The following is a 15,332-nucleotide window of genomic DNA, read 5'->3' on the forward strand; positions in this document are numbered from 1 at the left end:
TTGGTGCAACGGCCGCATATAATCACAGAACAATCCTTATATACCTGCCTTGCTATAATAAAATCCCCGACCGGTGTAGCTACCTCGAACGGCTCTATAGGTTCAGGTGTTATCCCAATTTTACTAGCGACAAGGGGAGAATTATATGATAAAGTAGAACCTGGATCAATCAACGCATATACAGCTCGAGAGAAGACCAATAATGTACCTGTGACAACATTTGGCGACGCCTTCTGATCCTGTCGGCTAGCCAAGGCATATATGCGGTTCGAAGGACCGCTAGAATCAGAAATCCTGCCACGGCCTGCTGGTGCTGACGTACCCCGCCCCATCGGGCGCATAGCAACAGAAGTGGAAGATGAACCAACAGCTGATCCCGTCGGCTGAGCTGCACCACCAGAACCACCCGCCAACGGACAATCTCTCATAATATGGCCCTGGTGGCCACAAGAAAAACAAGCACCCGTAGCTCGATAACACTCTCCTGGGTGAGACCTCCCACAATAAGAACATCGAGGCATAGGTGGCCTCGCCTGGCTAGAACCTCTGCTCACCTGTGAACCTGAGGCTCTGGAACTCTGGCCTGCTCCTGAGTGCCCTGCACCATCAAACCGGCTACCTGTAGACTGTAAATGTGCACTGCGGCCTGACTGAGGAGGATATCTGCAATACTGCTGCTGAGGCTGCCCGCCTCGAGACTCCCCAGAAAAACTAACTGACCTAGCCCTCTTGGGCTGCCTCCTGTCACGGTCTCTATCGGGCTGACGCCCTGTGTGCCCGTCCTCCATTCCTTGCGCATATGCCTGTAACTGGGCAATGTCCATACCAGTCTGCGATGCCATCGCCATACAACTATCAACCAAGTAATGATCCAAACCCATCACGTACCGGTGCATCCTGTCGGCCATGTTAGCTACAATGGCGGGCGCATATCTGGCCAGAGAATCAAACTCTAAGCTGTACTCTCGGACGCTCCTGCCTCTCTGCCTCAGCTGTAAAAATCTGTCAACTCTCGCCCGCCGCAGCTCTGGAGGCAAAATGTGGTTGAGAAAACCTGCTGTAAATGCATCCCACACAGCTGGAGGAGCATACTCTCGCCTTTGGACAGCTCCCAAGACTCGTACCAATTAATCGCTACATCTCGCAATCTATGTGAAGCCAGCACGACAGACTCAGTCTTAGAAGCCCTGACCAGTCTCAGTGTGCGCTGCATCTGTCGAATGAAATCCTGGGTGTCCTCCTCGGGCTTAGACCCGTAGAACTCTGGGGGATTACAGGTCGAGAAATCACGGACCCTCAAACTATCACGTCTGTCCACATCATCACCCCCTAGCCCGCGTCTGCGAGCCTGTCCTGCTACCAATCTCGTCAATAACTGCATAGCATCCCTCATCGCCCTGTCCTCCGCCCCTGGCTGGGGAGCTGGAGGCTCGGGTACTGGAGCCTCTGGAGCTACTGGTGGAACCGCCCCCTGATCCATGGTGGCAGCGGCTGCCGCTCCAGGATCCTCTAATGGTGGGGGTGTAGCAGAACCCTCTGACTGGGACGCAATATCGGGTATAGTCTGAGCACGAGCCCGAGTGACTCTCTGTACCTGACTGGTCTCTCCTGCCACTGCTTTGCCCTTCTGGGCCGCCGACGTCTTCTTCAGAGGAATCACTGTAAACATAACAATCGGTCAGAAAGAAATCATCCTAATGGCACAGCTCTATCGCACGATCTAAGATCGAAAGTAACACCCTAAATGTCCTGTAGCCTCCTGTTTATAGATGTGGTGCACAACACACCGATAAACAAGAATCTACTAGACACGGCCTGTAGACATTCCGAGGACAAACCGCTCTGATACCACTTTTGTCATGACCCAGCCCCATGGGCCGTGACTAGTGTCCTAATTGGATACCCAAACCCATTCGCTTACTAAATCGACATATCAAAGACTTATTCAAATTTAACATACGTTACTTTGCACAGATACTGAGAACAGACGTCTTCTTAAGCGGTCACCTGTGACAGAAATATCATACAAAAGCCGGCAGGCTAGCAGAACACACATCGCCCGAATATACATACATATACAAACATATGGGCCATTTCGGCCATAATAGCAAACGGGACCGCTTAAGGAACAAGTCACAGATATAATCGAACAAACACGACCCATGACCCACATATATGTCTACAGGCATCTACAAACCATAACAGAAACATATGACAGGACAGGGCCCCGCCGTACCCCGAATAGTCATATATATATATATATATAGAAATATGTACCACGAAAGATATGTACCAAAAATATGAGCTCCGGATCAAAGGAGTACTCCAAATAGCAGAATAAGTGTCCTACACTAGCGAGTCACCAGAACGAATAGCTGTACCTGCGGGCATGAAACGCAGCCCCCGAAGAAAGGGGGTCAGTATGAAATATGTACTAAGTATGTAAAGCATGGAATACAGTAATTCAAATCAGAACTGAAGTGAGAAGTACAGAAAATGGATACAGAATTAGTATATCAAAACCTGTGCTGAAAACATAAATAATGCAAACACAAATCATGCATAGGGCTCAGGAACGTGGTAGCCACAACACATCATACTCCAGAAGGTTTCAAATCTCCGTACAATCCCCGAACATATCATGTCATCATAACACATCACATCATCATAACACATCGTATGCCATAACACATCATAACTCCGTATATAAGCGGTATCCGGCCCTATGGCGAGGGTCTCGGGAACCGTAACACATCATACTGCCGAATATAACATAGTGCGCACGAAGACAAAACCGGCCCGGGACCCGGCGAACGATGTAGTAGTAGTATGCACGAGCGGAGTAGTGAGAAAACCATATGCATATAAGTAAATAGATTCCAAGACTCGATGAATAAATATATGTATACCGATATCAGAAAGCTCAGAAACAAGTATCGAGTCAATCGGAATTAGTATACGAAAGTTACGAGCTTTTGAAGTACAGAACCTTCTAAAAACATTTCATAAGCCATATTTGGAAATTCAAGTATCATTCATATTAGGTAACTTTCGAATAACATTATAGATCAAATCAAATGAAGACTTTAGGACCATATTTACGTACCAAAATATTCAAAGACTTTAGTCATCTCGATTTTTCTTTCGAACAACATTCAGAAACATAACAACTAGAATCTTCGAATATCATAAATACGTATCAAGCCTAATGGAATAGCTTATGGAAGTCAACGATATTAGCCATCCTAGTGGCTCTGAGAATAGGATTTTCTTTAGAAGCATACATATACGTTATTTGTTCATTTCATAAGGTCATGCCAAAAGAAGGAAAGGTAGGCTTTACATACCTCGATCGCTCGCTAACCAAATCCCGACTCAAGTCTCGGGCTCCCCAATATCTACAATAACGTTATCAATTACCAAACATTAGCTACAAGTACTTAAAAATCCAATTCTAACTAGTACTTGTCTATAGAAATTTCGGCAGCATCTCCCCTGTAAATTCAACATCCCCGAGAATTTAACTCGGCCAAATTCATCAACAACCATACCAACAATACCAACAACCATACTAGTAACATCAAGAATCAATTTAAATTGCATTCTAACATTAGTAACCTTCTCCTCTACGTAGCTTATCACATTCAATTCAACTACGTACATTCAAGCCAATGTCAATGCTCACATATTCATTTCTAATCCGAGATCATTCAAACATAATTCAAGAACATTTCAAACAATCTATACAATATTCAAACAATCCCACCAACACCGTATTCCACCCGAAATCTCCACAAATGCAACAAGACTGCAACATCGCATTATCTTCTTCCAAATTCATCAACAACAACAACAATTCACACTTTAGCAACTCCACTTCCATAATTACATAAAAACCATATTAAAATCACATAATTTCCTACAACAACCTACAACCAATTTCCATGCCAACTTGAACCATTAGTCTTTCATTTACATCATAAAGGACACAACAACACAACTAACATGCTAAATAAAATTAATTCATCTTCCTCCACCCAATTAGCACGACACGGCCACACACACACAACACACCCACACGGCCCACACACAACACATAACATTTCTATGATTTTCATTCAATTCTACTCACTACAACATATATAAATCTTCCATAACATGTAAAATAATAGAAATTCTTACCTTCTTCCTCAATTTTCCACTTGAATAGAATTTTTGCACTTGTCACAAAAGTAATTTTCTTGCTCTAATAATTATACCACGTTGAAGAGGGTCTTGAAATTAGTAAGAATTCAAGAAGAAACGAATTTTTGGACCAAGGATGGAAGGCTTCAATTTTTTTTCTCTTCTTTTCTTGTTGGCCGAAACCCCTCTTGTGCTTTGCTCTCAATTGGTTTTTCTTGAAAGTTCTTGAAATGGAAGAATAAGTAGTGGTCCTCTCCTTTTATTTGGTCCATTTAATTTTTCACATGGGCTTGGGCCATGCCCCTATGGCCGGCCACCTCTTGGCCATTTTCAAGCCTAAAATTTTTTTTCTTCTTTTTATTTCAAGCCCATTATTTCATGACAAATTTTTGTAACTCATGAAAACTATTTTCCAAATTTCCAATTTTTCCCTGAGCCTTCCTCCATATTTCCGCATCAATATTTTTCCATGAACAACTTATACATTAAGTAGAATCAAAATATTGCCTTATCTCTTACTAGTCACAATTATTTCGATTTATCCAAATGTGCAAAATTACGGGATATAACACTGGGCATGGGCTTGAAAGGGGGAAATATCCATCCCATCTTGCAATGAAGCTGTCAAGCAGTCCTTGAACAATTGCGACCCTAATCCACTCACAAATCTGTGCACTCTATCCCCCATGCCGGCCACCATAGTCGGGGCATATCTAGCCAATGAAGTAAACTGAAGGCTATACTCCCGGGCACTCATATTTCCTTGTTTTAGATTTAAGAACCTATCCGCTCTAGCTCGGCGGACCTCGGGTGGCAAATAGTGGCGGATGAAGGCATCTACAAATTCTTGCCAAATGGGAGGAGGCACATTGTCTTTTCTTGATGATATCCAATTATTGTACCATAATACCGCCACATCTCGGAGCTTATAAGATGCCAAATCGACAGATTCAGTTTCGGAGGCATGAATAATGTTACACCTCTCATTTTCATACGTTGAGTTTCGTCGAATGCTAATTGTCCTAGCCTTGGGAAGTAGGATAAATTTTTCGAGGTAATGGGGATAGATATGTCCATCTTGGGTATATAATGGAGAAAAACAAGGTGTAGTAAGCCTCGGGAAGGCTTAAGACTCGTCGGATCATCGCAGTTAAGTTTCGGTGGAAGTTGGGTAAAATGTCACATTATGGCGCACTTTGCGGCGCAACATGCGAGCAGCAAACACGCTTTGCGGCCATGCAGTTGCACAGCAAAGTGTGACAGTGAAAATTGGTGTTGTGCGCGGTCTGCGACACAACATGCGGCTCGCAAAGCACGCTTTGCATCTACCAAAGCTTGCCGAATGTTGTGTCGATCCATAATTTTCTGGACCACTATATATCGATCAAACTCGACCCAAAAATCATATTTTCACCATTTTTGGTCATAGAAACCTCTAGAATACACTCTCCATTAATCATCCACAAGAAACCAAGGGAAATCCATGATCAACTCCACCAAAACCACGAAATAAAGTGTATGAAACCTAATAAAAGTTCATCTACACCAAGAAATCTCAAAGGAAGTAGACTAGGGTTTTTGTGCAAGAAGAGGATTCCTACTCAAGGCTCATTCATCTATTATCTAAGGTGAGTTTTATGATCATTCATGGTTGTTCAAGGAGTTGAAAGTTAAAAATACATGGATTGTAGAAAGATATAGAAGTGGGTCATAAATGTGGGAATAATGACATTGTTGGGTGAAGGTTTGGACTGAATTATGAATATTGGTATGTTGTGGTTGTAAGTATGATGTGAATGACATTTAGACCATGAAATAAGTATTAGATATGAGGAAACGCGATAGTGAACTATAATCACAATTATGGAGAAATTGAAGAGGAATTGTGAAATGCGGATAATGTTGATGAATGATTATTGTTGTCTATTATATTGTGAATGTTGTTATGAATGTTTGGGAGTTGATATAGAATATAGGAAAAGTTGTATAAACAAAGGAAATGCTGCCCAATTTTCTTTAACTTTAGTAAGCATGTTTAAGTAATCGATTAGCTAATTTTCATGCGGCTTCTCTTGAAGGTAGAAACGTGGCCATTGAAGGAGAACAAGCAAGCGATAGAATAGTTAAACGGAAAAGGTATGTGAGGCTAGTCCTTTCTTTCTATGGCATGAATCCGATGGTATGGTTCTCCTTTCTCTCCATAAATTCTCTATATATGCCGGAAAGTCAAGAGTCTATGATCATGAATAGTTATATGAGATGAGAGATATGTTATGAGTCCAATGATGATAAGCTTGAGTCTAAAGACTCTAGAGTTCATGTTATGACGCTCCTATAACGCTAATGATGTCGTATGTTGTATACACTCACCTCATCCATTATTCCCTTCGAGGTGAGGCAGAATACTATTAAGTTAAGTATGCCATGTATTGTAGACACTCACCTTATGAATTGTCCCTTCAAGGTGAGGCAGAGTACCATAAAGTCGATGATGTTATGCTCTGTACACACTCACCTTACGTATTACTTCCTTCAAGGTGAGGCTGGATGCTTGTGAATGCTCCATAATGGAATCGGGGGATCACGACCTTACGTCACCCCGATAAAGTATAGTTGTCCTTGAGTCTTCATGCATGTATTGTGATGAGCACACTATGATGAGCATATTTTGATGAGCATATGATGATGATATTACACCGTGCCTATATGGTCGGGGAGATATACACACCACTATAGTGGGCAGCTTATACCCCGGACGCAGGAGGCCTGGACGCAGGTTAGTTGTTATTACACCGTACCTACATGGACGGGCAACTTATACTTATACATTTATACCCATATGATATGATGACAAGTTTGAGTAAGATAGTATGATTTATTTCTTTTATGATTCACAGTCAGTTACAGATTGCTCCTCATTTCATTGATGTTTCATTATTGTTTATGCCTCTCATACTCTGTACAATGTTCGTACTGATGTCCTTTTTCTTTAGACGATGTGTTCATACCCACAGGTAGACAGGGAGGTGAGATTGATCCGGACTCGTAGGAGCCAATAGCTGATTAGAGATCACTCCATTGTTCCGGAGGTACTTGTGATTATTCTTTTGTGTATATTCATGTATATGTTTTTTTGGGCATGACGGGGTCTTGTCCCGTCCTTATGTCTAGCACTCCTGTAGAGGCTCATAGATATGTAGTGTGGGTCATATGGTCTCACAAAATTGTAATTACGTATATATATATATATATATATATATATATATATATATATATATATATATATATATATATATATATATATATATATATATATATATATGTATTATTTTGATGGCCAAGAGGCTTATGTATATAAAAGTAAGTATGTTCTAAAATGAAAGATGATTTTCTTATGAATTGAGTATAAATTTGATAAGAGGGTATATAATGAGTATGATGAGTAACAGAACGAGCGGTGCTCGGTGGGTAGCCCCGAGTACCCATCGCGGCCCCTAGTCGGGTCGTGACAAGAGTGGTATCAGAGCAGTTCAGTCCTAGGAAGTGTCTCCGAGCCGTGTATCGTAGAGTCTTGTTTATGGTGTGTTGCGCGCCACACTAATAATCAGGAGGCTACCCGGCATTTAGGAAAAATGACCATCTTTCATCTTAAGAGATCGTGTGATAGAGCTGTATTATAAGATTATCTCCTCCTTAATAGTGTGCTATGATTTCAGCAAAGCTGATAAAAGGAAAAGCTACAGTAGCCCTGATGGGCAAGATGGTGGTTGAAGAAGGGCTTGAGCGCGAGCCGTCTATATATATAGAAGAGGGCGAACCCCAGAATAAGGCCTTACCTCGGTTTTCCCATACTTCGCCACTTTAGAGAATCAGAGTGGAGCCTCAACTTTAGCTCCAGCACCCCCCAGTTCCTCCACCTGATGCCTCGGGCCAAGAGATGAGACAGGCTATTCTTTTACTGACTCAATTGGTAGCTGCTCAAGCTCAGCGGCAGGATGTGGGCCATGATAACAGGGGTTGGAGAAAGGGAGTTAATTCTTCAGGGTTTGATCGTGAGTTTAGGGGTGCTCCGAGGCAACAATTCTTTAGGCACTCAGTTCGTTCGACAAGTGATGCTCCTCCGCAGTTTTCTAGACCCGAATTTGATGGGTCTACTTATTCTAGGTCACCCCAGAGTCTCAGAGTTTCCAGTTCTTGAATTCGGAGTGGTTCTAGTCAGATGAGACCCTCGGTACCGCGATGTACTCAGTGTCGCAAGTTACATTAGGGACCGTGCCGCTTGGGCTTGGATGTTTGTTATACCTGTGCTCGGCCAGGCCACATTATGCGCGACTGCCCATGGAGGCGTGGTAGAGATAAGGTTCGACCTATGGGGTTAGTAGCTAGCTAGCTCTTCGTCATTGGTACGCCCTCTAAGTCCAAGGCCACAGATGTTAGTAAGTGGTGATAGAGACCAAAGAGGAACGCCCAGTCCAAGTGGATCCCAGCATCATATCCATGCGTTAGCTGAGCGACAGGATCCTGATTCTTCCCCTGATATTGTTCCAGGTATATTGTTAGTATCCTCTTATGATATGTGTGCATCGATTGATTCAGATCCTATGCTGTCATGTATCACCCCCGTTGTGATGATTGTGTTGAGGTGAAAAATCTGAGCCAATCTGACGATTTGAGATGACTATATTTGTTAGTAACCTAGTGATAGCCAAAAATTGTGATTTACGAGTAAGTTGATTGATAGTGAGTGAATACAAATAATATGTGTATGTATATAGATAATGGAATTCTAGACCGAGTGTGCAGGCACAACTTATGAGACAAGACCTATTATTTATATCCTTTAATGGTAAGTGATCTTGTGTTGTTCAGTTACGTATTATATGTGTTCCGATATATGTCCTATTGAGACATCGGATGTGTTTTATGGGCTATGTGCAGGTTTGGGATTGTTATGTTTACAAGAGAAACTCTGCCGAAATTTTCCTAGAATCTAAAGGAGATAAGATATAAGATTGTGACATGTTCTAACGAGAAGAGATGTCGTGCAACAAGTTAATGGCAGGACGAGATTAAGTTAGGAATATCATTAACAACTACGCGAGCTGAGTTAAGTACTATTGAATTGATAGTAACAGTAGTTATAAGAGCGACATTGATACGGTAAAGAGAAATGTTTGGTAGTACTATGACATGACATGGAAGAGAAAGGGTAACTCCAATAGAGTGTGATACTGGAGTATTGATTGGAGGGATAAGTGCGAGTAAGATCTGATAAGTTTACTAGCAACTAAAGTAACAGTACCCAGAGACAGAGGTATGAATACGAAGGGTTATAGTGAATGAGAATACGTTGGTAAAACAATTTATATGGTAAGTGTAACAGAACTGATTAGAAAGAGTAACAGGTTGAGTATGCTTACTTCGCAAGATTTATTCTATTTTACGAACAGGTTTGCGAACGAGGTAAGGAAGTGGCATTCTATAGCGTTGATTATGATCAAGGTATAATGAGGGCATAACAAGAACTGTAATACAAAGTATAACGAGGAAACAACCAAGGAGGTGACATGTTCTATATGAATAAAGAGTGAATGCAAGAGTGGAACCAGCAAGCGAGCCATGGGGCAGTAGATGAGAAAGAAAAAAGAATGGATTGTACAAAGGCAGTATATTCTAAAAGACAAAGCGGTACTAAGTTAGGAATAGAGTTCCTCATGCGAAGAAGAAAGGATTAACCATAAAATGGGAGGAAATAAGGTAAATTGAGGAGGAAGAACTATAAAGGAATGAGAAAGAGAAATGGAAAGAGTAGGAAATGCGCTTCAAAGTACACGCACTTAAGAAGTAGTCGTGTTATCACTAAAAGAAGATGCATCTCCTGCAAATATCCTATAAAAAGTTAGAACAAGTAAAGTATATGAAGTAAAGAGTTGAAAAGAAAGATATGATCATGAATTATGGGTTTACCGTACGACGATAAAGCGATAGAGTAAATCTATCATCAACGACAAATATAATACAATTATGATTGGTCTTGAAATCAGTGTTGAGTGGAAAACAAGAGTAAAAGAATGTGAGGCGTGAGGGGTATCAGTGGCATATGAGACTTAGGCCCTGGAGAACAAAGATGACATTACAAGTGAACTTTGAGCACCGAAGAAGAGGGCAAGTGACATTATATGGATGGTATAGATAACTAGACCTACTACTATTGTGAGCATCCCTATGGGGCAGAAAGTTGTTAATTGGAGCGGATTTAAATATTGACTTATAACTACCAAATGAGCTAAGTAAAATACATTCTTGTTCGGATTTCTATGCTGGTTGTATTACTTGATTACAAAACTGCAAGATGAGTACGTTAACACCTCCCACATGAATTACCGTAGCTATAAATTATGGGAAACAACATAAATGAGATGTAGTATCGTAAGGGATACATGAATTCAAGATTTGAAGGTGAGACAACGGATTTGAGGATGATACAAGTAAAACCCTTAAAGGGGGGAGGCGAGTAAGGAAAATACGAGTGTAGAGATTGAAATGATGAATCCTATGATGTGACAGATATAGACTCTAAAACAAAAAGTGAGAGTTATGCACGACACGAATTGAGCAGACATTTGAGACTGTGCGGGAAACCATTCGCGAAGACCTTGAACCCCATGATATTGAGAGCAAATAACTTAAGGGATATTGTAAAAGATAGCGATGCTATACTGGAATGGAGACAAAGGCACTAATGGGAGAGTCGTTGTTAATGATATCGTTATTTATGAGTGACAGTTAAGAAAGGGACCTAAGGTTTTCTTTGGTAGAGCATAAGATAGGAAAAAAAATAAAGAAAGGAAGAGAGCATGACGAGACGAGTTACTACAGGCAGACAAAAGACTTTTGGTATGAATGACACCGAGCCTTGTCGTGGCCGGATATGCGAAAAACCGAACCTTTGTGGTCGGTCATGCTATGTAAATGATAAGTATATGAATATGGCAGTGGATACGACATGTAAATGAGTACGATTATGAATACGGATACGGATATGGATACATGTATATGTATATATGTGTATGTACACGAATCACACAAGAACGATTATGTAACTTGCAAATAATTATGCGTCGCCAATGAAACCAAGTGGGTACTTAAAAAGAGGAGTAGGAGGTAAACAAGGACAAGGTAGTCATGATACTCCGGGTCAGTTGAAGCAAAAACATATGGTAAATTGAGTTGAAATGTTGAGTTGGGATTATTGTTAGGGATAAATGGGACAATTACTTTGGAATATGACACAAGTACATGCTATACGCTTACTACAGTAGCCTTGGGGTGTGACAACTTACGAAGGCAAGAAGATCACTGAATGAAGGGGAAGCTTAGTCCCCGATGCATTAGGCCTTATGAGATTGTGTGCGAAATCGGCAAGGTGGCTTATGAATTAGATCTACCTCCTGATTTGGAGTCAGTTCACCCAGTTTTATACATCTCGATGCTTCGTAAATATGTTGGAAATCCTACTAGGATTATGTCAGTAAATGATGTTCAAGTGACAAGAAAAGTTGATTTATGAAGGGCTACCCATTGCCATATTAGATAGGCAAGTACGGAGACCTCGAAATACAGAAGTGGCCTCAGTTAAGGTCTTATGGCAGAATAACAACCGAGAAGAATGACTCGGGAAGCGGAAGAAAATATGAAATCCAAGTGTCCGCACTTGTTTCATCCCTAGGAGAGATTCGAAATGAAACACTAACATTATGAGGTATGTATACTTTCTTTTCATACTTTTGGTCGTGTGTGGCCATAGATGTGTTGATATTATGTTGTAGCCCGGTGACGCAATATTATTATGGGTTGTTGTGATAGGATGGTAGTGCCATATTACAGGGGAAACTCTGGCAAAATTTTTGTAGAATTCCCGCGTGTTTAACATTCGAGGACGAATGTTCCAAAGGGGGGGGGGAGAATGTTACACCTCTCATTTTCATATGTTGAGTTTGGCCGAATGCTAAATGTCCTAGCCTTGGGAAGTAGGATAAATTTTTTGAGGTCATGGGGATAGATATGTCCATCTTGGGTATATAATGGAGAAAAACCATGTTTAGTAAGCCTCGGGAAGGTTTAAGACTCGTCGGATCATCGGAGTTAAGTTTCGGTGGAAGTTGGGTAAAATGTCACATTATGGTGCACTTTGCGGCGCAACATGCGAGCAGCAAACACGCTTTGCGGCCACGCAGTTGCACAACAAAGTGTGACAATGAAAATTGGTGTTGTGCACGGTCTGCGACACAACATGCGGCTTGCAAAGCACGCTTTGCGTCTAGCAAAGATTGCCGCATGTTGTGTCGGTCCAGAATTTTCTGGACCACTATATATAGATCATGTTATGTCCCGTGTTTTCGTGTAATTGGAAATTGAGAAATAATTTCGACTTGTGTGTTATAAGGACATAACTTGATTTTGGTGAATATGACTATGTTGGTTATGGAATCATTAATGTTAAGACGTCGGGGAAGGCCGAGGGTAAATTCGGAATTTCGGAAATTAGTTTCGGGAATTACAAAACGGGACTCTTAGTGAATTGGGCCAAGGAAAATATAACAAAATTGAGGCCCAAGGATTGGAGGGTGGCCGGCCATAGCTTTTGGCCCAAACCCATTTTAATGTCATGTGCTATGCACATGACTATTAGTGGATATATATCATTCTTCCACTTAGAATCTTCAAAGATCAAAAAAAAAAAATTCAAGAACACCAACAAGAGGGTTTCGGCCGAGAATAGTGGAGAGGAGAGAAAAAATTTCCCAAGCCTTGTGCTTGCTCCAAAAATCTTGATTTTCACATAGTTGTAAAGTGCTCAAGACGCTCTCCGACGTGATACAAGTAGTTTGGAGAAAGATCGACGTTCGCGACAAGTCGGAAATTCAAGAACAAGGTAAGATTTTTATGTTTTAATGTTATGAAATGGATATGTATGTGTTAGTGATTGGATTAGTATGAAGATTATGGGATGGGGTTGTGTTTGTGCATGGTGTGTGTGTGTAGAAAGGGTGTGTTTGGCCGTGGCTTGTAGGTAGTGCAAGACCATGTGAATTTGATTCCGTTTAGTCGTTTGAGGTGTCGTTGTAACCTTTGTATCGTAAATGAATGTTTGGAGAATTGATTTGGTGTTAGAAAATGATTTCGGACATTATCGGAAAGTGTATACCTATGGTATATTTGTGTACATCATAGTATATTTATGATATTAAGGACTTAAATAAGATTTATGGTTGATAATAACGAATTTGGAATGAAACGACGCAAGTTAGAACGTTCGTCGTAACTTTTGGTGTTTTGAATGAAAATTGGAAAGTAGTGAACTTTGGGGATGTTTGTATGTGATTTGGAACTTGTATGTAGTGTGTTTGAATAATTGGGAATGAGTGAATGAATGGACTAATGTGGAAATAGATTTGGAATTTTGAAGTTGAGTCAAGAATTTGCCAACTTATGTATTAAAGTGAAATTTTGAAGTTAATGTAGTATGATTGTGGTTTGTATGGTTTTATGATGTTTGGGCTGTTGTTGTCGTTGTATTTTGAGCCGAGCTAAGTCTCGGGGGTGTTAGATTTATAGGGGAAGTGCTGCCGAAATTTCGGTAGCCAAATATAGCCCAAAGACTAAAATGTTAATTCTCATGAATAGTAACTGGTAAAAGTGACCATTTGCAGTTTCTGGACGAAACGGGAATTGCGATTTGAGGAGCGTAAGGCGCCAACCAGGTATGTAAAGCCTACCTCTCATTCTTTTGGCATGTCCTAGACCCACTAGGTAAATTTCGGAATCTCGGGAATAACCCTGCTCTTGGAAATCGAAGTTCAAGTTCGAGCACTATTCACTCAGCGCGATTGAACCCTTTTTGTCGCATTTGGTTAAAAGAATGTTCGTACATCCTTAACTTGTGCTGTTGTGTCCGAAACTCTCCGAAACTTTCGTAGATGGCTCTATGGAGCCGAAAGTCTGTGATTTGTGTCCGCCGCCTCAATTTGACCCGAGGTGGGCCCGCGAGCCCCGAGGCTCCCCTTATTCGGTTTGTTTGGTCCGTTTGTGTCCGTTATAATCTGCGACTGTCTGTTTATGACCCAAGGATGTGTTTGAAACTTCCTATGCCATTAATGTACGTTCTGTACTTTGAACGATGTGAGATTTTCGGAAAATGACGTATGAACAATTTTTCTTGAGAATTTGGCCGTTTGGCACTTCGTAACTTTTATACGCAAACTTTGATCAATCTGATTCCTACTCCGAGCCTTCTGGCGTCAGTATATTCTTATACGTAAACTATATGTTGAGTCCGACAAATTATTTTTGATATGCATATGGTTTCTGCACTACTCTGTTCGTGCTGTCTGCTATGACTTCGTTCGTCGGTACCCGGGCCGACTTTGTGATCGTGCGCGCTATAATATATTCGGGAGTTATGATGTGTTACGGTTTCCGAGGCCTCGCCATAGGGCCGGTTACCGTTTATGGAGTTATGATGTGATATGGCATTTGATATGTTCTGATGATGTGATGTGTGTGTGATATGATGTGTCTGGAGATTGTACGGAGATTTGAAAACTTCTGGAGTTATGATGTGTTGTGGCACCAGCGTCGGGGGGTGACCACGTTCCTAAACCCTATACATGATTTGATTTGCATTTGTACGTTCGCCTCCCGCACAGGTTTGCTTTGTTTGTGATGTTGGTGTGTTTGTTCTTTCTGACTCCAGCTATGTTTGTGATTCCTGTACCTTCTGCTTTACATACTCAGTACTTCTCCCGTACTGACCCCCGTTTCTTCGGGGGCTGTGTTTCATGCCCGCAGGTACAGAAGCTCGTTTGGGTGGTCCTCCAGTTTAGGCTACTCATTCTGCTGTGTTGGAAAGCTCCCCTTGATCCGGAGCCTACTTTGGTACATATCTTTTGTTGTGTCTGTATTCTGTATATTTGGATGAGTGGGGTACGGCGGGGCCCTGCCCCGTCCTATGTTCTTATGTTCTGTTTTGTCTAGAGGCCTGTAGTCAGATTTGTGGGTCGTGGGTCCGGTGTGTTTGCATGTGAGTCTGTTTTGCAATCTTAAGCGGCCCGTACGCTACTATGGCCAAGTCGGCCTCTGAGTTT

The sequence above is a fragment of the Lycium barbarum genome, chromosome 9 (genome assembly GCF_019175385.1).
Source record: "Lycium barbarum isolate Lr01 chromosome 9, ASM1917538v2, whole genome shotgun sequence".
Lineage (NCBI taxonomy): Eukaryota > Viridiplantae > Streptophyta > Magnoliopsida > Solanales > Solanaceae > Lycium > Lycium barbarum.